The sequence below is a fragment of the Oryctolagus cuniculus genome, chromosome 2, assembly GCF_051225735.1.
Source record: "Oryctolagus cuniculus isolate XC-2025 breed Fujian yellow rabbit chromosome 2, ASM5122573v1, whole genome shotgun sequence".
NCBI classification, from domain to species: Eukaryota; Metazoa; Chordata; class Mammalia; order Lagomorpha; family Leporidae; genus Oryctolagus; species Oryctolagus cuniculus.
Genome location: NC_142868.1, coordinates 21840004 through 21863829, shown reverse-complemented (window position 1 = coordinate 21863829; position 23826 = coordinate 21840004). Strand labels below are relative to the sequence as shown.

At 47.8% G+C, this 23826-nt stretch overlaps 1 long non-coding RNA gene across 2 annotated transcripts in view; it reads left to right on the top strand.

The window, feature by feature from the left end:
• The window catches only part of LOC149127703 (uncharacterized), a 58211-nt gene extending 47471 nt beyond the window's left edge, over positions 1-10740 (top strand). For both annotated transcript variants that reach the window (XR_016229838.1, XR_016229839.1), the window contains one exon: positions 9422-10740. This is a non-coding gene — a long non-coding RNA (uncharacterized LOC149127703). The remainder of the gene's footprint in view (positions 1-9421) is intronic.
• The last annotated feature ends 13086 nt before the right edge of the window (positions 10741-23826 follow it).

The window sequence follows — 23826 nt, the reverse complement described above, 5'->3', positions numbered from 1 at the left end:
AGTCCTAGCTGCTTCGCTTTTGATCCAGCTCTCTGCTAATATGTCTGGGAGTGCAGTGGATGATGGCCTAAGTGCTTGGGCCCTGCACCCATGCGGGAGATCCAGAAGAAATTCCTGGCTCCTGGCTTCAGCCTGGCCTAGCCCTGGCCTTTGCATCCATTAGGGGAGCGAATCAGCAGATGAAAGATATCTGTCTCTCTTTCTCCCTATTTCTGCCTTTAAATAAATAAATAAATCTTTTAAAAAATTCCTTAATTTTATACTAAGGAAAATGATTATAATAAATAAAAATATTGATAGTAGTGCAAAAATTATTTTGCATCTATATTTGTCAAAATTCTAAACCCAAGTGACAGAAAACCCATCTCAAACTATCTTACTAAGGAGGAAGTTATTGTTTTACTGCTTCAGGCATGGCTAGATCCAGGCTCGTTATGATATTGCTAGAGCTTGGTTCTTCTCTCACCGTCTCTTAATGACTTCTTTCTTTCTTCCCTGTTGCTGCATTTTCTGGAATGTTCTCTCCCACATAGTAGCAAGCATGTCCATGAAGATGTTCTTAGCTTCCTTCATCAGCAGGCCTACTTGATTGCTTCTCAGTTAAAATTATTGGGTCTTATTCTCACTGGCCATCTTGGGATCCGGTACCCATCCCAATCGAGTCAAGTGGCCCTGTGAATGGAAAGTCCTAATTGGTTATCTGGGTCACATGTCCAGCCCTGGAAGCAGGGAGTGGGGTCAATGAGGATGGCACAGAGTCAGAGAGAGGCCAGGGTGGCTCTGAAGCAGCACATGGAGTTCCATGTGAAAAGAGACGAGAGTGGGGGCGGAGCGCTAGGGAAATCCAAGCCATAGCAATAAAGACAGGAAAACACGTGGGCCGCCAGATTCCAGGGTCTCGTCAGATGCTGGCTCGTCCTGACTTGGGAGAGCTCTAGTAGCTTGCATTGTTTCTGTCACCAGTGATAGAAAGCGAAGAGTTGAATCAGCTCACTACGGAAAGGGCCAGAGATGGGGCTGGCTCTGTGGGCACGGGGCCCACCAGGATGTGGCCCTGAGCACCTCCAGTGGCCTTGGGGCTCCAGGCAGTGGTGGGCCCTCTCCCCTCAGCAATTCCACATTGCACTTCCCCCACCCTGCCAGGTGCACAGAGACTCTCCTTTCGTGTTTTCCTCCCAAGTTCTGGGACTGTCGCCTCTCTCGGTAGCCCAGATTGGATCACCAGACCATCCCTGAGCAGTCAACATGACCTAAGGAATAAGAGACGCTGATTGGTTTGAGCCAAGTAGAATCTGTTCCTGGGCAGGACCAATGCTACTCAGACCACCAATGAGAATGGAAGAGGGGCGTGTTCCCTTTCAAGGAGGACCCAGGTGGGGAGGGGAGGAATCTGTGCTGGGAGCTAACGAGCAAGTGGGCATCACAACTCTGTGGGCGACTGGCATGCTCTAAACTCTGTCCAGTTGGCCATTTTTGAGTGGGAAGTGTTTATTAAAACTATTTCCGTGGCCGCCACTGTGGCATAGCAGGTAAGGCCACCGCCTGCAGTGCCACCATCCCATATGGGTACTGGTTCAAGTCCTGGCTGCTCCACTTTCAATCCAGCTCTCTGCTATGGCCTGGGAAAACAGTAGGAGATGGTCCAAGTCCTTGGGTCCCTACACCCGCGTGGGAGACCCAGAAGAAGCTCCTGGCTCCTGGCTTCGCATCAGCGCAGCTTGGGTCGTTGCGGCCATCTGGGAAGTGAACCAGCGGATGGAAGACCTCTCTCTCTTTCTCTGCCTCTCCTTCTCTCTCTGTGTAACTCTGACCTTCAAATAATGAATAAATCTTAAAAAAAAAAAAAAAAAAAAAAAAAAAAAAAACAACACTACTTCCTTCTGAGGCTTAATGTATCCCTGGCATTACAGGTCTTCTATCACTTCTCAATTTTAAACCTTTCAAATGGGTCTGCTGTTGTCAAGGCTGGATCGTGCGAAGGCTCCTCCACAGTCCACAGGCAGCCCCCACCCCCAGAATGTAATAACCCGAGTACAGTTTTTTCCAAAAAAATGTATTTGCATGAAACTGTGTTTCATGAAACATATGGGGCTCTGAAATGTCAGCACACTGTCAGGAGGAAAGCAGGACGTGTTAAGAGTTTTGTGCTCCTGTCTCTTGTATTTACAGAGTGGGTTCAAAGTCGTGCTGGGCTAGCAAGAAAAACAAACAGAATGATCTCTCTCTGCGCTGGCTGACATCTGTCCCTTAGGCCCGCCCCTGGCTCTACGCTTGGACAGCCTTGCAGGAGATGGCGCAGGCGAGGGCGGGGCTGTCTCCCTTTCATTGCCAGAAGGAAGTTTGCATGGCTCCTTTCAGAGCCAGCCTCTGCCTGTGACAAACAAATGTACCCCTGCCAGAGAGAGCACCGAGAACCCTCAGCAATGGCAGCTGAAGCTGGTGGTGGTCAGGGGCCTGGGAGAACCACAGGGCGAAGGCTATTGCAGAGGAGGGACAGCCTTGAAGGGGATTTAAAACGCTCTGCCCAGCCAGCGGGCCCTGGTGGCTGATGTGACATCTGTTTGCCCATGTGGCCACGACTGCAGGAAAAGTCCCATCTTGTCTTCCGTGGGTCAGTGGAATTCTGCAAAGGTATCACAAAATGTCAGTAAACACCTTTCAGGCCTTGGAAGGCCTGTGGGCTGCTTGGCCACCAAAGTTGTGCCGTGCACGGGAATGGGTACCCGGCTGCCTGTGCTGCAGGAGCAGGCTGAGATGGGGTTTCCAGGCAACCCCCATGAGCTCCGCCACCATTTCCTGACTCCCTGCCACAGTCATGGAGCATTCCAGCAATTCCACCTCTGATCAGGGCCTGTGTTAACAGGCATTAAAAGGAGACTTCACTTTTGCTAATTTCTGATTCTGGTCAGGCCTGTTTCATACATCAGGTTTTCTAGGCCCAAGCACTGTGGGCCCATAATCATAACTGGATCTCGAAACAGTCATCATCCTTAAACTATGCAAGGAGTGCCGTCCAACCAGGATCAACACGTGTTTAAATGAGTGCCCATAAAGCACCGAATTAGAGCAGCTTCAGTAATTGTCGAAGTGATTATTCATAAAAGTTCCATTCCATCTGAAAACAACTTCAAGGCTAGATTTTATCTGGCTTCTGAAGAATTCTCAAGTACATATGAGGCCCGCTGAGACTCCGAGTCCACTGTGCATTAACTGAGTCACTCATTGCCAATGATTTCCAAAGCAGTCCTCTGAAGCAGCTTCAACCAGAATGTGGAAGGCAGGTGCACCTAGGCATCTTTGCTAAGATGTGAGCAGTGACCCTCAGAAGAATGGGTGGTAAGGAGGGGCTGGCATTGCAGTGCAGTGCAGTGCGCCACCATTTGGGTTGCCCGCATTCCATTTTGGAGTGCCAGTTTGAGTCCTGGCTACTCCACTTCAGATCCAGCTTCCTGCTAATACATATTCTGAAAGGCAGCAGGTTACGGTTCAAGTACTCGGCCTTGAAGCCTCCCATGGGGGAGACCTGAGTAGAGTTCCTAGCTCCTGGCTTAGGCCTGGCCCAGCTCCAGGTATTGCAGCCCTTTGGGGGAATAAACCAGCAGAAGGAAGATATCTCTGTGTGAATGTGTGTTATTATAACACACACTCAAATAAATAAATCTTAAAAAAAAAAAAAAGAAAAAAAGCAAAGGTGATAAGGATGCAGTGGCGCTTTACATAGCCTGGAACCACAACTTTATTCACGTGCATGCTTAATTGAAAGGATCCTTTCTTTCATGCACCACGTTGGCACCGCCTGCATCCCTACCCCTGCACCCTTACCCTGGTGGCATGGAGGCCAGCAGCTTATGTGAGCCCTGTTCATTTTGTGGCCAGCCTACAGATACTCTGGGCCTGCTACATCCCAGGGGATGGTCTAGACACTGAAAACACAGGAGTGAGCATAAACACATTTCTGGACAGAACTTACAGTCTGATGGGGTAAAGACTATCACCAAATGCATAAAACACATACATTAGATAGAGTACGTGTTAAGATCTAAAGGAAAACAGATGGAGTGGGGGTGGGAGGTTGAAACTTGTCATTTTAGACATGGGACCCAGGAAAGACCTCACTGAGAAGGGTTATTTGAGCAAAGAACTAGAGTTGGTAGGAAGAAACTCGTGTAGATGTCGTAGGGAACGGCATTCTAGCCTTCGGAAGGGTAAATATGGTAGCCCTGAGTCATGCGCTATTTGGGTCATGTGGGGACCAGCAGCAGGGTAGGGCAGTTGTAGAGGAGCAATGGAGGTTGGGACCAGCGTTCGTTCAGGTCAGAGAGGTTTCTGGTATCCAGGCGGAGCAAGGTCGTTCAGCCATCTGGACTTTATTCTGAGTGCGATGGAAGCCAGCGGAGGCAGACGTGTGACATGATCTGACAAGATTACTGTGACCGCAGTGTTGACCACAGACTGAAGGCGACAAGAACAGAAACAGGGAAATCGCAGCTTTGACTGTGACTATGACTAAGGCCTTGGCGCCGGCAGCTTGGCCCAGGGTATGTGCGCTGATGATCAGAAACAATAAGACGCTGGATGCACACCGACCACATTGCAATTTGTTTCTGTGCAAATGCTTCCCTCCTCTCTCCACCATTCCCCGCTGTGTTCAGGGCAAACAGAAGCAGAATGACCCCGGGGCTGGATCTGGCCCTGGAAGCCCAGCCACACTAGCAGGCCTTGAAGGTACTCCCTGCTGCCTTGACCTTCCACGTACCACCTAGGGAGCTTCCAGGGACACTGTCCTAAGAGAGGAAACAAATGCCCAAGGTGAGAGCAGTCCGCTCTTCTTTTGTTTTAGGGACCAGTTGGTACTGCGGAAGTCCTTTGTCCTTGCTCCCAATGGCTTTTTGGGAGGTCACAGCCTGCCTTTGCTCACTGAGTGTCAATCTCCTTGGCATCCATTTCTTTAGGGACACCACAGTGATTATTTCCAGAAGCACAGATGATTCTTCTACATACGAACTAAGGCCTGGTCTTGCCCTTGCCCTTGGCATCTGGGAGGATGCACTCAGACAGCATGGCCACACCATGTCTGGCATCCCCAGGGCTGATGCTCTGCTTCCTGTATCATAACAGGCAGCTACAGTGCTGTGATAACAGGGTTGGCATCAGGGAAGGTGTTCAAATGCACTTTACTTGTGTAAACATGGAACAGGATGGTTCCAAAATATTTACACAGTAGGAAATTTTTTAAGAAGTTAAAAGTAAGGGCCAGCATTAAGCCTCTTGCCACGCTGGCATCCTGTATCAGATGGCTGGTGCAAGTCCCAGCTGCTCTGCTTCCAGTCCAGCTCCCTGCTAATGTGCCTGGGAAAGCAGCAGATGATAACCTAAGTGCTAGGGCTATACCGACATGTGAGATCTGAAGGGAGTTCCTGGCTCCTAGCTGCAGCCTGGCCCAACTCTGGCCCTTTGTAGTCCTTTGGAGAATGAACTAGAGGATTGAAGATCCCTGCCTGTCTCTCCCTACTTCCCTCGCCCCTGTCACTCTGCCTTTCAAATATATAAATCAAACAAAAAAAAGTAGAAAAATTGAAAAGTTAAAAAATTCTGTTCTCTAAAATGAAACCACCAGAAATAGCTTGATTTGTGGCCTTACAGATTCTAGGAGCCATTGGATCCTGTCCCAGGATAATTCTTTAGTAGGAGCAGGGTATGAATCACATGGATTTTAATAAGTTCATCAGGTGCTTTTCATGCCCTGTAAAGTTTGAGACCTCTTGTCCTTGACATTCTATTAACCCAAAATGTGTGTGTATGTATACGGTTTTATACTTGCAATCACACGTTTGTAGAAATTAAACACATATCCAAAGGCACAAAAGGATTTACACAACATAAATTGAATGCTGCTTGGTTATTTGGACTTAACAATATATCTTTGATAACTTCCTCTGTTATTATATGCAATGATATCTCATACTTCAAAATAGCTGCTTAATATACTACAGCAGGGATGACCATTTATTATTTAACTAACTTTCATTGTGTTCTCTTGAGTTGTTTGGTGCTGGTTTTGGATCCCACCTTGCCCACTTTGTAGTTGTGTGCCCTGGTCAAGTTCTTTAACTGTTTTTAAGTTGATTTATTTATCTTCTGCTTATTTGAAAGGCAGAGTGACACTGAGGGAGAAATAGACAGATCTCCCATCTGCTGGTTCATTCCATAAATGCCCACAAAAACCAGCGAAAGGCCAGGCCAAAGCCAGGAACCTAGAACTCTCTCCATGTCTCCCATGTGGGTGGTAGGGATCTAAGTTTGTGAACCATCACCCACTGTCTTCCAGGGTGTGATTAGCAGGAAGCTGGATCAGAAAGGAGGCTGGCCTAGATCTCAGGCACTTGAGATAGGATTCTGGTGCCCTAACTGTGGCTTAGCCGTCTGTGCCACAACACCTAACCCTATTTGACTTCTTAGTGGACTCCACCAAGGTGACTGTCATGAGGACTGAAAGTAGTACCTGGGGGAAAGTACCTAACATGTAGTCTTTGGTTCAGTAATCATTGACTAGCCTCATACTTTGGGATATAAAATGTGGTATATTAGATATGTCAAGCAAAGCTTTTGGTATTCCAACTGGAATACTGCAGGGTGTGGCAGGAAGTTCAAGGGGCTGTTATTTGAGCAACACACTCCACAATCTGGGGGCTCACATCAGTGTGGCTCCTGCTCTGGGCCACTGTGCTCACCACAAGGACACAAAAACAAGTTAGAATCTGCTTTGGAAGGCATTCTGTAGGTTGTGTTGAATTTCATACACAGAAAAGTTGCAAGACTAGTACTGAGTCATTGTTCATGTCCCCCAGCATTGATATTTACACATTTGCTTTTACATCTTGTGCTCACACAGGTGTATACACACACGCATACCCTGTTTTATACCCTGACACTTTTGAAAGTCAGCTAGGGTTGGCCAGCTCTTTCCAGGCTGCCAGGGGCATTCCTGATTTTGACACTGGAAATCCTATGTCTAGGGAACTCATCAGGCACAGGTAAACCAAAGCAATTGATCAGTTCCAACCAACATGCTCATCTACTTGTAAATATTCCACAGTGCATGTACTAAAAACAAGGACATAACAGCTGGATAGTCAACAGCATTTGGTAATTAACTTTCATACAAAATACTATTAGGGGCCAGTGCTGTGGCACAGTTGGTTAATCCTCCATGGCATCCCATATGGGCGCTGGTTCTAGTCCTGGCTGCTCCACTTCTGATCAGCTCTCTGCTATGGCCTGGGAAAGCAGTAGAAGACATCTCAAGTGCTTGGGCCCCTGTACCACATGGGAGACCCTGAAGAAGCTCCTGGCTCTTGGCTTTGGATCGGCCCAGCTCTGGCTGTTGTGGCCATTTGGGGAATGAACCAGCAGATGGAAGATATCTCTTTCTCTCTGCCTCTCACTGTCTGTAACTCTACCATTCAAATAAAAAAAAAAACAAAACTATGAAATCCACACAACTTTTTCAAGTTTTGACAAACTTCCAAATAATGAAATTTGGAAAAAAAAGCGAAATCCCTGATTGTGCATCGCATTCATTTGCCACGCTTTTCTCTTCTTTAATCTGGGTGGGTCTCCCAGTCTTTGTCTTTCGTGACATTGACATTGACATTTATGAAGATCATAGCCTACGTAGTAGGTGGACTGTCCCTCTGAATTTGTTTCCCGTTTTCTCGCGACTCAGTTTGGATAAATTTCTTTTTGGCAGGGGCTCTACAGATGTGAGGTCCGTGGTACTGATTTACCTCACTATCAGAGGTGCTAACTTTGCTTGCTTGATTCAGGGGGTTTCTGCCAGGTTTCCCCACTGAAAACTTACTATTTCCCCCTCTGCAATGAATAAGTATGTTGTGGGTGAGATATTTGGAGATCACATAAATATCCCGTTTCTCACTCAACACTCCTACTTATTTCAGTATCCATTGAAGATTATTACATGAATCAGTGATTTTTATGATGGGTTTCTCAATGGTTGGACAATTGTTTTTGCAAAATGTGTAACAATGGAGAATCTTTCCTAGAAAGATTTTTACAGGAGACAAGCAAGAAACACATGACTACTTTACAGTGCAGTGATTGCTCCATTAAAAAAGTAAAGCAAGATTTGACAAGTTATAAGCCCCTAGGTCAAATCTAGCCTATCATCTGTTTTTGCAAATAAAGGTTTACTGGCTGGAAGGCACAGTGATTTGCTTTCTTACCTATTGTCTGTGACTGCTTTTGCACTACAATGGCAGTTGAGAAATTACAAGGAGACCACATGGCACCAAAGCCTAACATACTATTTGCTCTCTGGCCCTTGATGAAGTATGCTGACCTTTGACAAAAGGCCTGAGGGGAGAGTTCTGCTGAAACTTGAACTTCACTTCTGTTTCACTCACACATAGGGAGCAATCATCTACTCTGTGACCTGCACAAAGTCAGGTGCATCCCTACACTGGACGCTAGCAGTGCACAGGGCTTCCTCACTTTGGTTTCCATGCCCACGAAAAGGTGTCACACTGTCTCTTACTTAAAAGTGATTAGTTCCGTGGATTTCTTGAAAGAGAGAGTTATTTATTTATTTATTTGGCAGAGTATCAGGGAGAGAGGGAAAGACAAATGGAGATACAAAGAGAGAGAGAGCTTCCACCCACTGGTTCACTCATCAAATGCCACAATAGCCAGGGCAGAACCAGGCTGAAGCCAGGAGCCAGGAACTCCATCCTGATCTCCTACATGGGTGTCAGGGGCCCAAGGACTTGGGCCATCAACCACTGCCTTCCAAGGTGCATTAGCAGGAAGCAGGATCACAAATGGAATAGTTGACATCCAATACCAGCACTCCAATATGGGAGCTGACATCCCAAGTGGTGGCTTACCCTGTTGCACTGTGACATTGTCCCCTGTGCATTTTTTAAAAATAATTGTATAAGTATAAATTAGCAAGAAGAAAGAAAATGACACTGTGTCATAGTAATTAAATACAGTTTTCACAAGTAGGCTGACCAAATCTTCTGCATATCAAAGCAAAGCCAAGTCCTGAGCTGTGTCCTCTGTTTCTAGCACATATTTGATGCAATGCAATTCCAGGGAGCAAAGGAATTTGAACAACTCTCAAATGTGTCACATGAACACAGTATATGCCACCAGGTTTGTTAAAGACCAAAAATAAGGATTATTAGGCGGCTCACTGTATCAGTCCCATTTAGTTGTGAAATCATCTCTTTCCCATCTTGTTCACGAGAGCTCTGCTCCCCCATCCAACAGACCCCTGTAGGAGCAGATTAAATTGAACGTGTTGCTCAGAAAGCTGTGTTTTGTGATAGGAAGAGGAAGTTCTGGAGAACCAATTATGAACTCAAAGCAATTTAATCTTGTTGATTGTTCTCTTCCACAGGGAACACCCATCTGGGGCTGGAATGACCGACTCCAGGAAGAGACCAGATGTCTAGGCCAAGCCGACGTGATTAGAGGAGAGAGTTAAATATCTTTGTGGTGAATTTTGCCCTTATAACATTGATCTGGATTTTTTTCTAAAGCCAAAGCAATGATTTTCTACTGGTGGAAGTCGTCCATAGTAGAGACCTGCTTGAGACAGTGTTGGGATTGGAGTGAAGAAAATGTTAGTGAATGACAGAGATCTCACTCAGACTGGGCTGCCATGTGCCCTGGTGGGGAAGCGTGGGAGCTTAAAGCAGAGAGAAACCGAAACGTGGTGCAGAAGGCTGGGGATGTGAATGGTGACAGGGTGGCAGAGGCTGCAAGAGCAGGTTGAGGAGTGTACATCAAAGACAGAAGCTTCCGGCCAAGACTCAGAAGGAGGATGAGAGACACTAAGCTCACAGAACAAAGGACTAATGCATTCTGAAATAGATGGGCAGGTGGGAGAGAGGGCTTTCCTGCCCTAGCCATCCATAGCCACCCTGGGCTCAGCCCAGGGCATTCGTTGGTGAACTTTGCTTTCAACAAATTCCAGATTAGTGCATTTTGCAGGACATGATAGGGACTCTGATTTGTCGGCCTATTAGGGAATGTGCAGCAGGAAGCAGGGTTCATCCCAGGTGCGGGCAGGACACAGAGCATGAGCATGGAGGTCAGGGCATGCAGAGGCCTGCAAAAGTGGAGAGCAAGTCCTACCCTGGTAAGCCGAAGGGAGAAGGGGAGGCTGCCCTGGTCTCAGCTCACTGAGTGTCAGAGCTGTGAAGGCCGGGGCTGCCTGGGAGCTGACATGGGGAGGAAGCAGGCAGAGCCAGCCACAGGCACTGAGGTGGGGAGGAAGTGGGGCAGAAACAGCACAACCTCCCTCTCTCCTCAGTTCTCCACCCAGTGCCTGCCACCGGCCATCCACATGGGCTGCATCCCTGGGCAGAGAACAGGACCAGGGAGTAGCGATAGGGACCCAGGAGGGGAAGGAGTACTAAAAAGGAAATCGCTCACTCTTCAGCTTTCCCCAGACAAGAAACCCCAAACAACTGCTTAACATTGACGTTAAGTTGAACATAACTTACACAGGCTCAGCTCAGAATCCCTTATCTCAGGCTCTTTGGGCCAGATGTGTTCCAGAAGCCAGAATACTTCGCATTGTGTGCATAAACTGTAGAGCATGCAATGCCCCCAGCAGGCTGGAGGGCAGCGCCCTATAATAAAACATTCATATTTCTGCAGCACAGGGCTTGAATATTTACTCTAAGTGAGATAAACAATGATAATACACAACTTCTCATTTGTCTGGGTCAGTGTTTGCTGTCATGTGAATTTTGGTGCTCAAATCACCCCCCCCCATGGAATCTCAGAGTTGTTAGGATTTTGGAATTGTAGGCAATAGTTTAATTTCCAGACAGTGTTCTAGGATTTTGAAGCATTTTTGTCATTATTACAAATGCTGGTTGTCCTTGTATAGTTTTTTACTGCTAAGTTATTTATATTTTTCTGGATTCTAGAAGAGTGGAAATAGTAGTTACTTCATGGAGTTTTTTTTTTTTTAATGCCATTAATTAAAAGATAAAAGAGGATGTCAATTTGCTTTGCAAACTCAGTCCCCATCCTGGAAATGATTCACAGCAGGATTCCTTTAAATAGCAGGCATCCTGGTAGTTACAAGTTGACAAAAAAGAGAGTGACACAAGATTTTCCCCGTGGCCGCGTTGAATGCTATGAAATGTATGGGCTCCTGAAAGTAAGACCTTCTGCTGGTCTCCATCTCACTGGACGGTTGGCGCTATCTGGAATGCCCAGGTCAGCGGAGGGAGGGATCCTTCTCGGAATTCCATGGGGATCTTTAGCGGCGATTTGGCTGGCAGGCGTTCCTGGTCTCTAAAGCTCTGCAAGCTGCAGTTCTCAGAACGACTGACCAGGAAGCCTCACCCAATAACAGAGGAAGCCGAGGAAGGAAGGAAAGATGGCAGTGTGGGGGGAGGGCCAGTCCACGAAACAATGAGCGGACTCACAGCCTAGAGCCTGTGTCTACCTGCTCGGAGGGAGCCGTGCCACTCCACGTGCTTTGTGCTTCCTCCCAATGTGCCACAAGGATCCCACATTCCTGCTGAGCTGAGACCCTCCTTATTTCCCTGACTCAGAGGGGTCTTAACACAGGACATTTGAATGCAGGAGTCCTGCTCTCTACATCACTTCGTCTCCTTACTCTTCATCACCTCCAACTCTACTGCTCAACCCTCAGTGGCCCCATGACCTTCAAGTCAACGCCCAGCTTTTTGCAAGGCAGTAACTTACCCTCTCTCTACTCCCTCTTTCCAAAATAAAATATGTTATTCTTTTACTACCTTTTTTTTTTGTTAATTCACCAAGCATTTATTTAAAAACATACTCTGTGTGGTACAGTGCTAGGCTTGGTAAATTGACACTAAAGGAGATAGAGCTCCTGCCTTCAGGAGCTCACGATGCAGTGGGAGAAAGTAGGCAAGCATCAGAAGAGGGTGGCCCATGAGCTCATAAGGGAGACAATCTAGTTACCCAGCTTTGGTGTGTCCTCATGAGGGCGTCAGGGCCAACTGGCACCTCCAAGAGGTGGGTCAATGAATGGTGGGTGAAGAATGCTGCAGGCAGGGAAAACATCACAGCACCAGGCCAGCAGATCAGGATGTGCTCCAAGAACTGCAAATAACTGAGCACAGTCTGCCTGTAGAAGTCAAGCAAGATAGGGTGGTGAGAAAGCACTGGGAAAGGTCAAGCTGCATGGTCAGCTGGATCTGATCGCAAAGGGTCTGAGAAACCCTGCCAGGGCATCCAGTTTACAGACCGTGGTTCCTCAAAAGTGACAGACAAAGCACTCAGCTACGTCACAGATCAAGGTATGGTTCCCTGGTATCTTAGGCTGTGTTCCCATTGAAGCAAATTCAAAGTCACAGATTCCAATGCAAGGGGGTTTGTTGTGAGGTAATCCCAAGAAGAACTGCTAGGGGGTGGGGATGTGGATGGGGAATGGGCAGGAAAGGGGAGGCCGGCAATACAAGGTGCGCAGGGGAACAGGTTGCTGCTATGAGCAGCTCAGCTCCATCCAGACATCTGGAAAACTGATGGAACACAGCTCAGGGACATTCCACCTGAGGGTTGTGGAGGCTCTGCCCAGCCACTGCTTGGGGGCAGTTCTCAGAAGCATCGACTCCTACCACTGTGGACTTCCCTCTGTAAGGACAAGCAGGGCCCTTCAGCCAGGGACATCACAGGCAGAGAGCGAAAAGTGCTCAGAGAAGAAGTGGCCATGAGGAAGAACAGCAGAGATTACAGGATATGGTGGCACTTGGGCATCTGTGACATTTGGTCCGTCTATGGTGGGTTTTGGTCCTTCGTTCTTGTTGGGACCGAGGGCAGGAAAGACTTAATCAAGTCAAGGGCTTAACTGATGAGAGTTTAATGAAGGGATGGTGGTGTGGCAGGGCAAGGGGGCCACGAGGGCAGGGGGAGCAGCTGGAGCTGGCCTCAGTGGGTAACCAATTAGTGCTCCAAGACCTTGAGGTAATCCAGCAATCCAGCTCCTCCCCCTCGGGTGGGACAACTCTGAGACACGTTCCACACTGTTTTCCAGAGGTCCTGGTCATGAGCACACCCTGCATTGGCTGTCTTCCCCTTCCGGATCCGTTTCTGTCCTTCCTGGATTGCCTCCCAATTAACCCACTTGATGGGATAGAGAGAGAGCTGGAGTCCAGGGAAAGAGGTGACCCAACAGGACTTTGGCCTAAGGTAGAAATCTGTTGCCCTGCCAAATCATAGCTTGCTTGGCAGGAAGCTAAAGGCAGAAACACTGTGTCCTCTCTTGTGTCCTCTCTTGTGTCCAGTCCCCCAGCCATAGGGACTAAAAGCCAGAGGTCAACCAGCAATGTGGTTGATCTGAGAGGTGTCTCCCAGGGCACAGGCCAGGGAGGAAAGTGGAGACTGCATTGGGAGAGGGAAGGGAGGTGAATAGAGAGGATCCAGCACCTCTGTCTCACATGAGTGTAGCTTTTACATTTATTTGTTTTAATTTTTATTTGAAAGACAGACGGAGCTCTTCCATCCACTGGTTCGCTCCCCAAATGCCTGCAACAGTCAGAGCTGCACCAGGCTGAAGCCAGGAGTTCATAATGCAGTGTGGATCTCTCATGTGGGTGACAGGGATCCAAGGACTTGAGCTGTCACCTGTTGCCTCCCACAGTGTGCAACAGCACGAAGCTGGAACAGGAGAGGAGGCACCAGGACTCAACTCTGATATGGGTTGTGGGCACCCCAGACAAGCACCTTAATGACTGCATCAAATGCTTGACCCCAAAGAGTACCTTTCAACCTGCTCTGTTCAGGTTCAACACTTCAAACAAAACTCAGCTTTACCCAACAAAGCCTTGCAGTTGCAAGCTCATCACTTACAATGACTTCTCACTGACCCAAGTCTCCTTTGGCCTCAAAGTAACTGGGTCCGCTGGGCAGAGCAGGGGCTAACATCCATTCTCTCCTGAGTTAGGAGCCCAAATCTTATATTTGAATTCAGAGTTCCATGTTCATTTTGTTCCTCAAGTCTTCCAACAAATAGATGCACCCACTGCTCAGCAGTGGCCAAATTGTTCATATTTACTGTGACATCTTCACAATAGTTTAGTTGGCCCTGAAAGTCAGGAATCGAACTTGATTTCTGGAGATTCCTTCTAGCTTCAAATTTCTTAATACTGATCCGACTGAATGTGTCATCTCAGATTTGACCCAGGGTGGGAGTATCCTGTCTCCTCAACTGTGGGGTGGCATGTAAAATCTATGTGGGCAGAGGGAGGCTGACTGAACTAAAATCACTGAATGCTCACTGTGTGTGCCAGGCAACCACAACCTGTGCACATCACTTGGCAGATGGAGTAATCAGGTCTGCAAGGGGGAGTACCTTGCTCAAGATCACACAGCTAGTTAGAGCAGAGCCAGGGATGCAATGCACGTCCTACAGACTCAAGATCACAGATTCTTCTGTTTCCGTAAAGGTTCCCAATGGGTTAGTGCTAAGAAAACCCATGCTCGTTATTTTTAGCAACACAACAAACAAGGAAAAGTACACACTCAAAGGAATCCCTGGGGGTCCTCGGTCACATTATGATGCATCTCGCAAGATGTTTCCTTCAACTTCACTGCTAGCAGTGGCTGGGAGCCTGGGCTCCGGCGCTGACCTCCTGCCATCAGCCTCCAGCCTGTGACTTACCACTTAGTCACTGTGCAGCCTTGGGCAAGTCATTCAGCTCGCTGTTCCTCAGTTTCCCCATCACTAAATTAGAGCTAATAATAGTCCTGGCCTTTAGGGTTGCAGTGCACACTTCAGTTAATGGAGACTGGCATGGAGTAGGCACTCAGTAAGATCAGTTGTCATCATTTTTATTATTCTGCATTTTCCAATCAGCCTGATATATCCAGGAAATAAATACGCCTCCAGTGCATGGTCTGGACTAGAGGCTGTAGGAAATGACCTCAGAAGATCAAGAATCCAGGACCAAGAGAGAGCAAGCGAGCAAGCGAGAGAGTGAGTGAGAGCTGGGGCTGAGTGCCTTTGTGTCCTGAGTGAATTGATAGTGTCACATATGGATGGGAGAGAGTGAACTTGCCAAGCAAGGGGCACCCTGAGGGGTGGTGGTTCTCGTCACAAACATATTTTGGTCTGTGGTTTCGCTAAGCCATTTTTGTCTTTGCCAAATGACCCCCTTGGGAAAATGAGGCAGTTCAATCTGTATAAATAGCCATGGTTCGAGAGAGGAAGTGGGAGGCTTCCCTAGAGAGGACACAGCAGGGCTGTGGTGCTCAGCGTTGGGCCCAGCACCTGGCACAAGGTGTGCGCTGAGAACTGTTCAACTGTGGGGTAGGCTTCAGTGCTGTCATCAAAGACCCTCTACTTTCCTCGGACAGAGGTCGTTGTCCTGATGGCAGGTCGTGGTTCTGGAGTTTGAGGTCGGGGTGGGCTGAGTTTAACTGGAGTAGGGGGCGACTCGGCTCCTTCCCTTTAGGTTTAAGGTGGTCTTCTTACCTCTAAGTTTAAGGTGGGGAGACCTCTGGATCCCCACTGCATCTTCCAAGGGAACCCTGTCTGCTAACACAGCAACACGTTCCCTGGTGATATTACAGAGGAAAGAAGGGGAGAGCCTTTGCCCGCTCCTAGGAGTCAGGATGTCGTGGGAAGGAGGAGACTTCGCTTTGTGCGCTAACTCACCAGTTACTGTTTCAATTTCCTGAGCCTGCCATGACAAAGTTTCAACACTCTCTCATGGCTCTGGAAGACAGAAGTCCAAAATCAAGGTGACAATCAAGGTTCAGCCCTCTCTGAAGAGCCTGGGGGATGAGCCTTGCCTGCTGCTCCCCAGCTCCTGACATCTGCCAGTGATCTTTGGCAGTCCTAGGCTCCCAGCTACGTGGCTTCGGCTCTGCCTCTGATGCCAGTGGCCTTTCTCGTTCTGTGGCCCTCTTCTAAGGACACCAGCCACCCAGTATGACTTCATCTTAACTAATTGCCTCTGCAAAGACTCTGTTTCCAAATAAGGTCACACTCTGAGGATCTGTGCGGACTTGAATCTGGCGGGGAGGACACTATTCAATCCAATGCAGGTGACTTCTTTATGCCAGGCACCCTGCCAGTTGGCTTGCATGCAGAGATGAGTAAGATCCCCATAATCTCACAGTCTACTGAGACCCGTGAGCAAAGCGCTGTCATTCCATGAGATAATACAGCTAATACCTTACATTTACTGAGCACTAAGCACTCGGCGCTATTTTAAGCAAAGTACTTTTAAACTCATGTAATCCTTCTTTCAGCCTTTCAAGGTGGATACTATTACTATCTCCATTTTACAGGTGAAGAGACTGAGTTCCAGAGAGCGCGAGTCACCTGCCAAAGATCCCAGAGCTACTTTCATTGCAGTAGAAGTCAGGGCATCGGAGCAGAGACACAGATCAGGAGAAAGCAGCAACTGAGGGAAGGCTGGGGGCAGAGGGCTGAAGATAAGGGTTCCAAAGCCAGCCCCACGGCCCTGAGTCAGGCACAAGCTTAGCCTGCGCTTTCGATAGAGAGAGAGGAGGCTTCTGGGGCATACGCCCCGCGCAAGGCCATGTGCAATGTTTGGAGGTCAAAGAGAAATGGCCTCCAGGGCCGTGGTGAGGAATTTGGGCCTGATAAATCTAAGACTCTCATGCTTTGTGAGCAGGAGGGCCCCGTGGTCTGATTTCTTTGTGAAGCCTTCTCCAGATGTGAATGGAGAACGGACAACAGCAGGTCAGGGTGGACGCGAGGAGGCAGGGCGGGTTTGGGGTTGCCCCGGGACGTGCAGGGTCAAAGAGGAGGAGAAATCACTGGTTTGGGGCCTGAGTGACTGGATGCATGGGGCTGCCGGAAGGCAAATGGGGGAGGTGGGGCAGGGCGGGAGTGGGGGCCTGGGGAAGACCAAGTTCAATGTGTCTGTCAGACATCTGTTAGTCTCTGAAGCCACGGAATTGACCCTGAAGGAGGACATCTAGGTGGAGAATCCTGCTGGTATCCGTGGGAGGAGATGGAGCCACCTCTGTGTGAGGCTGTTGGACCCTCACTCCCAAATCTGGTTGCCCAGTAGAGAACTCTGGAGAACTTGTCCAAAATTCAGGTTCTTGGGCCCCATGTTAGACCTCCAGGGTCTCACTACAGCAGGAGCCAGGAGGTGGGGTTTTAGCAGGTGCAGTGTAGAGGCGAAGGTGACAGCTTACTTTCACTGAGCACTTCCTGTATGCCAAAACTTCACTTTGCGGTTTTATGTTAGATCTTCATAAAAATCCGACTGCGACGGGTCCATTTCCCCTCTGCGTTCCCATGCCAACACCCAGGCTTAGACCAGCCAAGTAACCTGCCCAAAGTCTCCCAGCAAGGGGCAGCCGCCATGGCAAGAAAAGCTGGGTCCCGGATCACAAAGGCTAAATGGCTCTCACGACTCCCCTGCAGCCGCAGGCCCGAAGCTCCTTCTCATTAGTGGATTTCTTCACTGCCAGCGGCTTCCTTCGGAAAAGCCATCTCCTGTGCTTTGTCCCGAGCCTGGGTTAGGCTGTTTCAGCTGTCTGTCCATCTCCTCTGGGAGTAAATATTTAAATTGGATTTAAATTTTTCCTCTTCAACCTTTCTAAATAAAAATAAATCTTGCCTTCTGGACTGTGTCTGCCGCTTCCCGTTTGTCTGAGAGCCGCATTTCTCATACGCAGCGCAAGCCCCGGCTGGCACGGAGCTGACGGCTGTGGCCGCGCAGGAGCGATGCGGGCCCCGCTGGGTAGACTGGCCCCGGCTGCGGCTGCTGTGACCCCGCAGGCCTCGCTGAGCCTGGCGGCCTGGGCAACCGTGTGCTGCAGCCGGGTTCTTTTCCATTCATCTGAGGTCCCTCCAGGTAAAAGACTAGAGGGGGACTCCGGTAGATTGACAGGTGCCAGGGTGAATGCCTAAGGTATCCCATCAGGTATCACAGGTCGCGAAGCTTTTCATAGCCGAAGAAGGCGGTTGTGTGGTGTTTGAAAAAAGGAGTTCCTTTCCTGGGCTCCCAGAGACGAGCTGAGGGCCTGATGAGTTCCACTTCGCTTCCAGAAAATGCCATGTCTCCGACTGCGATTTCCTCTCCCCTCTCCTCTTAGAACTTAGCTGAGTTCGCCAGCAAGGCCAGCATCAAGACCCCTGTTCAGCCGGCTGGGCAGACGCAGCACCAACGCGATGCCTTTCCCTCGCCGCCTCTCCCCAGCGGCCGCTCTCCTCCCTGTTCTGCCAGGAACCCCACTAGCTTGCCAAGAGCCACCCAGGAACAGATTTCCTCTTTAATTTGTGGCATCTGCTCACCCAACTCCTACTCCCTGCTAATCCCTCCACATGCACCGTGTGCCACAGACGGGCAGGAGACAAATGGGAGCCAGAGCGTGGGGCTGACTTGGGGCTCCAGCCACTCTGGCTTGCTCTGTTCCTGTCCGAGCGGCGGGGAGGCAGCCCCTCATTGTCCCGGCACAGTGACACTTGATCGCTCCCCAGTCACAGGGCCAGTTCCAAAATCCCAGGCTGGGAAGCCAAGGCTTTGTCACTTAGATGTTTGCACTCGTGGATTTTACACTGATGATTTAGTTATATTTATCTAGGAATGGTTATGATTCAAGCCATGGGAAAGTCAGGAGGCTGGGCCGGTATTTATGGTTCAGTAATTGCTTTGCTGTGGGGCCCTGCTGTGAGCTTGCCTTTCTCCTTCTGAAAAACAAGGAGAAATCTTCCATGAAATACTGATTTGTGAGGTGGACTGCAGTCTGCTCCTAAAATGATCCATCGATGCACGCTCTTCTTCTTTTTTCCCCTCCTTTTTTTTAGTCGCTCTGCTGCACCCCTCAATGCATCCTGGGGGGCCTCCAGGAAACACTTAGAGAGAACTTAATACCAACCTGGCATGGACTGAATGTCCGTTCCACCACCCAAACCTACACGCCTATTTAGAAGCCCTGAACCCCGATGTGATGATGGCAAGAGGGGGACCGTGGGAGACACGCAGATCATCATGCTGGAACCTTCGCGGATGGGATCAGCGCCTTCATGAGAAGAGGAACAGAAACCACAGCTTCCTGTGAGGAGGCGGCAGCTGTCGGCAAGCCAGGAAGAGTGTGCTCACCAGAACTCAGCCTGCTGGCACCTTCCCCTTAGACGTCAACCTCCAGATGTGCAGAAAATAAGTGTCTGTTGTTGAACCTCCCAGGCTGTGATGTTTTGTTACAGCAGCCTGAGAAGACTGAGGCATGATCTGCCCATTATTTTGTCTCCGTGTTCATATAATCATCATAAGCATTCATGTACATCTACTCGGAGACACATATGAGCATAATATGTTTGCCTTTGGCTTCTGGTATGTGTATTTTCTGTATCTTGCTTTTCTCTTTGTCCCCTAACACCTAATGGACTCACTTTTAACTCACCTGGTTTAGTTCCAATATATTCTTCTTGATGGCCACATATATGTAAGTCTATAGTGTTGCTGTACTATAATTTATTCAACCATTCTCTTAGAGACAAACTCATTTTTTTTTTTTTTGACAGGCAGAGTGGACAGTGAGAGAGAGAGAGAAACAGAGAGAAAGGTCTTCCTTTGCCGTTGGTTCACCCTCCAATGGCCGCTGTGGCCGCAGCCGGCTGGCACAGCACACTAATCCAAAGCCAGGAGCCAGGTGCTTCTCCTGGTCTCCCATGCGGGTGCAGGGCCCAAGCACTTGGGCCATTCTCCACTGCACTCCCGGGCCACAGCAGAGAGCTGGACTGGAAGAGGGGCAACCAGGACAGAATCCGGTGCCCCGACTGGGACTAGAACCTGGTGTGCCAGTGCCACAGGTGGAGGATTAGCCTATTGAGCCACGGCGCCGGCCAACAAACTCATTTTTCCAGGTTTTTTTTTTCTTTGCCACTGTTTACAGAGTGATATGCTTCTACATAAAAATGTTCCAAGTTCAGAAGCTTTTGTTTCTATGAGATAGATTCCTGGGAGTGTGATTTCTGAGTTAAAGATGTATGTATTTTACTCATAACTTATGTGGCCAGATTGTTTTCCAAAAAGACTGCGCTGATCCATATTCCCAACCAGAAACGTACGACAGTCCCCACATTCCCTTAGCAACAGGGTTCCTAGTTGCTTTCACTTATTCTCCTTAGTTCCAAGGAAACTGATGTCTCATTGTGATTTTACGTGACGTTTTCCTGATTGCACACGCAATAGACCTTCTTTCCAATATACGTGACGCCACGTGAAACAGCTTTCCTGTAAATTCACATCCTTGGCTCAGTTTTCTGTCCTGGTGTTCATTATCTCTGTCGGTTTGGATGCTTTGTCTTCTTGTCTGATCTCTGGGTTGACACTCTCGCCTGGCTTTGCAAGCTAATGTTTATCTGATGATACAGTGTCTTAGTCTGTCCAGGCTGCTATGTAACAAAAACCCTTAGGCTGAGTTATATATAAACAACTGCAATGTTGCTCACAGCTCTGGAGGCTGGGAAGTGCTAGGTGCAGTGTCTGCTGGGTGCCTGTTCCCAGGAGAAGGCACCTTCCTGCGCTCACAAGCTAGAAGGGGTGAACGAACTCCCTTAGGTCTCTTTGGTCAAGTCTTCATGACTTGATCCTCTCCTAAGGGCTTCACTTCTCAGTACCACTGCTGTGGGCTAGGATTCAACATGCCTGTCCTTTCACAGCTTCCATGTCTCCAGTCTCAACTTAAAAGCTGTCACCAGGGGCTGGTATTGTGGCACAGTAGGTTAACTGCTGCTTGTGGTGTCAGCATCTCCAGTTGAAGCACCTGGGGCTCCTCACCTCCCAATCCAGCTCCCTGCTAATGAGCCTGGGGACACAGCAGAAGATGGCCCAGGTCCTTGGGCCCCTGCTCCCATGTGGGAGACCAGGATGGAGTTCTGGGCTCCAGCCTTTGGCTTAATGTGGCCTTGGTCCTTGGGGCTATTTGGAGAGTGAACCAGGAGATGGAAGAGCCCTGTCTGTCTCCTCCTCTCTGTCACTCTGCCTTTCAAAATAAGTAAATCTTAATAATAATAATACTAATAATATAATAATAATAATAAAGCTCTCACCAGTGTAGATTTTATGTGTGGTGTTCTAGTATTATTGTTGTTTACATTTCCACATGTAGGTCATTAACTCACCTAGAATTTCATTTTTGCAGATGGTAGGGTAAGAGAGAGATCCATTTTCCTATCCATCTGACTGGATACTCAGTCATCCTACCATCCTAATTTAATACCTAATCCTTCCCCACTGAACTGAAAAATCATTTAAAACAACAGCTTTTTTTGAGGTATAATTTACACACAATAAAATCTACCATTTGTTGGCTGATTTTAACAAGCTGATAGTTTTTTTTAAAGATTTATTTTATTTATTTGAAAGACAGAGTTACACAGAGAGAGGTAGAGACGGAAAGAGAAGTCTTCCATCCGTTGGTTCACTCCCCAATTGGCCGCAACAGCTGGAGCTGTGCTGATCTGAAGCCAGGAGCCAGGAGCTTCTTCTGGGTCTCTCAAATGGGTGCAGGGGCCCAAGGACTTGGGCCATCTTCTACTGCCTTCCCAGGCCATAGCAGAGAACTGGATTGGAAGAGGAGCAGCCAGGACTAGAACCGGTGCCCATATGGGATGCTGGCACTTCAGGCCAGGGCTTTAACCCGTCATACCACAGTGCCGGCCCAAGCCGATAGCTTTACAACCATCTACGGTCCAGTTTAGTGCTCCTCTGTTACCCCCAAAGTTCTCTTGAGTCTTGCTCTGCAGCCTAGGTGGCCGCAGGTCTTTCTGCTCCTATGAATTTGCTTTCTCTAGAAATGAAAAATCACTTTTGTTCTACTTGTAACCATAAGTGTATGGCTACATCTGTTCAGGATTCTCTCTCTCTCTTTTTAAGAAGATTTATTTAGGCTGGCGCCGTGGCTCACTAGGCTAATCCTCCGCCTTGCAGCGCTGGCACACTGGGTTCTAGTCCCGGTAGGGGCGCCGGATTCTGTCCCGGTGCCCCTCTTCCAGGCTAGCTCTCTGCTGTGGCCAGGGAATGCAGTGGAGGATGGCCCAAGTCCTTGGGCCCTGTACCCCATGGGAGACCAGGAGAAGCACCTGGCTCCTGCCATCAGATCAGCGCGGTGCGCCGGCCGCAGCGCGCCAGCCGCAGCGGCCATTGGAGGGTGAACCAATGGCAAAAGGAAGACCTTTCTCTCTGTCTCTCTCTCTCTCTCATTGTCCACTCTGCCTGTCAAAAAAAAAAAAAAAAAAAAAGAAGATTTATTTTATTTATTCTGAAAGAGTCACAGAGAGGTAGAAACACAGACAGAGAGGTCTTCCATCCACTGGTTCACTCTCCAAATGACTGCAACAGCTGGAGCTGAACCAATCTGAAACCAGGAGCCAGGAGCCTCCTCCAGGCCTACCATGTGGGTGCAGGGGCCTAAGGACTTTTGCCATCCTCCACTGCTTTCCCAGGCACATTAGCGGGGAGCTGGATTAGAAGTGGAGCAGTTGGGACTCGAACTGGAGCCCATATGGGATGCCAGGGCTATAGGCCAGGGCTTTAACCCGCTGTGCCACAGTGCCGACCCCAGAATTCTCTCTTTTGTGTAACTGATTCATTTGACTACCCTTCAATCCAAAAGAAATATGAGCAAAAATTGTAAAGTTTTTGAAAACAGAATACAAATGGCTCTTGATGCTCAACATCACTCCTAAGAAGAAAAAATAAGAACAAATGGAAACTGCACCAAGATGTCCTTTTTCACCTCCTGAATTGGCAATAATTCAGAAGTTTAGTAACACTGTGTGTCGATGAGGCTTTGGAAGAACATATTCTTGTTCCTTGCTGGTAAGAGTATAACCTCTTGGCATAACCCCTACGTGGGGGAATTTGGCAGCATTTCAAATGCATATTCCCAGCAGTTCTGCTTTTGGGAAATTATTATACAGAATTTATTTTTATTAAGGAAAAATGCTATATATTTTGTAAATTGCTTAGAGTAACAACATATTAGGAACACTCTCAATATTCAATAAGAGGGGACTAGTTAAATTATCATCTATTCATACAATGGAAACATAAGACAAGGTAATTCTTTTTGTACTAAAAACATCTTAGGGACATAATTAAGCAAGCAATTCAATATATAATATATGCTCCCCTTTGTATAAAAAATTGGAGAAAACAATTCTACATTCATATCTGCTTCTTGTATAAAGAAATATTAGGAGAAATTTAATTTTAACTTTATATTAAATCTTTACTTATTCAAAATTTTCTCTCATCTATTCTCAAGCACTTATTTCTACATATTTTAAGACAGTTTTGTCTGATTCTCACATTCCCAAACCCGCTGGCATTCCATTGTAACTGCATTAAATTTATACCTTAATTTTGGGAGAATAGACTTTTAAATTATCTTGTCTTCTCAACCAGGATGGAAGTTTTTTTCCATTTGTTAAGATAGTAGTTTACATCTTTGATATACCCTTATTAAATTTATTCTTAGTAAAATTTTTATCTTTTTTGTGAATAAAACATTTTTCTCACCCCCTTTTCTCCCCTTTTTGCTTATTGCCAGAGAGAAAACTAATCCAGTTCTTTTATTGATTCTAGTGAGAGCCTATAGAATTTGGGGGGGGGGGTGTTCTAGGTATATAACCACATCATCAGCTGAGAGAAGTTAAACTCTTTCAACAATTAGTTATTTCATATTCTCAACTTAATGAATTTATTAAAACCTCAAGAAAATATTAAGTGATTATGACTGTCAAGTCCCAATTTTAATGGAAATGGTTTTAGCACTACGCCATTTAAGTTCAGGGAATTG